Consider the following 3,536-nt stretch of genomic DNA (forward strand, 5'->3'; position numbering starts at 1 on the left):
GGCCACAACAGTGAGAGGGCCACATATGGGAAAAAAAAAAAAAAAAAAAAAAACCAAGTGCCATCTTGACAGTAAAAGAGGGCATTTTATAGTGGTTTTCAGCTTCTCAGAAGAGGTACGGTGTGAAACTAAAAAAACCAGAGGGATTTCCCCGGTGATCCAGTGGTTAAGACTCCACGCTTCGACTGCAGGGGCCACGGGTTTGATCCCTGGTCGAGGAACTAAGATCCTGCATGCTGCTGTGGCAAGGCCAGAAAAAAAAAACAAAAACAAAACAGAAAGCTGTACTGTCTCATTCTGCCCCACCTTGAACTCTGCTCAGAGCCTGGTTTCCAAACATGAGCAATCAGTAGACTTTGTCTTAGACTGTTGCCACTGCCCAAACATACCAAGCAGTCAGAGCACAAATCTGGATAAAGATAGCATTGACTGTAACTGGAATTACAGAATACATTTCATACCTGAGAGGTGGAGACAGCCTGCCACGCGGCATGCAAGACCTTAGCTCCCCAACCAGGGATGGCCCAGCCAATCATAGCACCTCATTCTCCTGGGCACAGTGACTGGTCCAGGGAAGGACATGTGCCCCAGTCTGGGCCAATTAGAGCCCCTTTTCTGAGACCAGTTTGAGGCTGGAGGAGAAGGGGTCTTGCTTTTTGGAAGTATGTCAATGGGGACTGCCGGCAGCCATATTTTTTTTCACTACACGAAGAACACCTGTCTGCAGTAGGAAAGAATGAAGACGATACAGACAAATGGGTAGAGGGCACAGGTGGCAACCTCCCTGCAGTTCCTCAGTCCAGTCAAACCCGAAGCTAGATCAATTTCTGGACTTCCCAGTTAGGTAATCCAATAAATCTCCTTTAATGCTTAAGCTAGTCTGAGTTGGATTTCTGTCACTTGTACAAGTCTGAACTAAAAAAAAAAGTAAAAAAAAAAAGTTAAACAACATGCTCTTTCTATTAGAAATACACTTAATAAACTTCTATGAGTCCACAGTAAATTCAACGAGATGAATGCTTAAGCAGGTTGGTATCTAAGAAATATTCGTTAGCACACTACGGACAAATCAAAGGTGTTTAGGAGAATGATGAGGAAGTCAGTTTTGCTCATTTTTGCTGTCTTCCTTCTTACACTGGTAGTTTTTGCTTTTTTTTTTTTTTTTTTTTTTTTTCTTGCGTTATGCGGGCCTCTCACTGCCGTGGCCTCTCCCATTTGCGGAGCACAGGCTCCGGACGCGCAGGCCCAGCGGCCATGGCTCATGGGCCCAGCCGCTCCGCGGCACGCGGGATCCTCCCGAAACGGGGCACGAACCCGCGTCCCCTGCATCGGCAGGCGGCCTCTCAAGCACTGCGCCACCAGGGAAGCCCAGTTTTTGCTTTTGAAATTGTAAGAAGAAAAACAATGAGTCAGTCAAGAGAGAAGGGATAGATTGGTAGTAAAAGGAGGTATGGGAACAGAGTGATGGAGAAGGGAATAGTGAGAGATGGCACGGAGTATCAGAGCTCCAGCCTGGGAGTCAGGGGACCTGGGTCACAGCCCTGGCTCTGCCACTACTGCTCCATCTGCTTGGGTGAACCACTTTGAGTAGCTGTAATTTCTACACCTGAGAAATAAGGAGGCCTGGAATAGAGGTGATTAACGTCCATCTTGGCTCTTATAGTCGATCCTTCTAGTATATCCTTATTTCTAGCAGGAAAATGAAGGACGCAAGGGAGTAGGGTGCATCACTATTGGATTCACTGCTGTGAAGAGTATGACCTCAGGTTTCGCAAGTGGTCTAGCTCAGAAGGCAGCTGTTCCAATACCCCCAAACCAGCCTCAGATCATCCCAGGCAACTGAGGCTCTGGCTTTTCCCTGGAAGGGTCAAAACTTGGTCAACAATTATTGGGCTGGGGGTAGAGGTACATCCAAGACAGAGCTCCTTGTTTATAATTCATTAAAGAATTCATCAGGCGCCCTGGGCAGACAGGGCAGAACCCACCTAATTGCCTTCTTCCCTCCCCACCCTCTTCCTGCCCACTGAGGAATCCTGATCCATATTAGACCCTATCCAGAGGAGCATGCTGGAACTCATCCAACATAGCAAGTGCAGCCTTCCCAGCAGAGACCTGAGCAAACCAGTTTCACACAGGAAAATTCAACTGCCTGCTATTATCACAGCCAGGGAGGCAGGGGAGGAGCACTCCTACCCATCACAGCAATTTTTTTTTTTTTTTTCTTTGCGGTACGCTGGCCTCTCACTGTTGTGGCCTCTCCTGCTGTGGAGCACAGGCTCCGGACGCGCAGGCTCAGTGGCCATGGCTCACGGGTCCAGCCGCTCCGCGGCACGTGGGATCTTCCCGGACCGGGGCATGAACCGGTGGCCCCTGCATCGGCAGGCGGACTCTCAACCACTGCGCCACCAGAGAAGCCCCCCATCACAGCAATTTAAGTAGGAGGAGAGATGAGAATGGGAAGAAGTGATGGATAAACACAGGGAAAGAAAGCTCTACAGAAGTGTGCTCCTGCTCAAAATTTGGGGTTGAAGAGTAGTGTCTGAGAAGAAAGGAGTTTTCTTCTAGCTCTTTTAAACCGTTTTCCCCATTTCAGCCAAAATAGCCAGCAAGAAGTTTCTCAGTTCTTAGAGTACTGACAAGTAAGACTTAGCACATGGCAGGTGCTTAACAAATCTTTATTGAATGAATAAATCAGTGAATGGATGGAAAAATCTGTTGGTCACCATACTGACTCTCTTTTGACGAACCACAAGAATGGAATATGCACCACGGAAGAGAAGGCATGACGAGGATGGGGCTCCTTGCAGGCTTAGCTGAGGCTAATGGTCCCCTCTCCAGACTATCCAGGCAGAGTCATAATGGGTCACATCACACAGAGGTTATTTCCTTCAGTCAAGGAGCAATTACCGGGCCCTTCTTTTGGGTTCAGGACCATATAGACGTTAGTCCCTGACTTCTGAGACCTTGCAGTCTAACTGAAGAGATAGTCTTAGCCCATATAGAACAATGATATGAATCATATAAATCACTAAATAATCGGTCTTGAGTAATGTAGGGAGAACTATAATTGCAATTAGGGTCCAAAGAAAAGAGAGATGAGTGGGGCTTGAACAGTCTAGAAAGATCCATTGAAGTGGGACTTGACCTTGACGCAGAGAACAGACAAATGTGCATTCACTTGGGGAAAACTTGGGTTAATTTTCTGGACTCTGATTCCACCTGAGTCACAATGCTATTTTCCAGATGCATAGTCAAGTCCCCTTCCAACTTCCCTTCCACAGTCTGCATGGCAGGCGAGATTTTCATCACCGTTAGAGCAGAGGGGGGCTTCACAAAGAGCAGTGTAATTTGAGTGTTGATGAGGCCAACAGTTTTGATTCTGAAGATTGTTATTGCTGCCAGGCTATAACCTAGACATATAAATGTACTGTTTCAAATGTTCCATCAGGAGATTCGGCTGGGGAGCACTAATCCTAAGTGAAACCATCTTGATTACAAAGGAAGAAATGACAACACCATATTGCTTAACTGCTGAA

The sequence above is a fragment of the Lipotes vexillifer genome, unplaced genomic scaffold (genome assembly GCF_000442215.2).
Source record: "Lipotes vexillifer unplaced genomic scaffold, Lipotes_vexillifer_v1.1 scaffold515, whole genome shotgun sequence".
Lineage (NCBI taxonomy): Eukaryota > Metazoa > Chordata > Mammalia > Artiodactyla > Lipotidae > Lipotes > Lipotes vexillifer.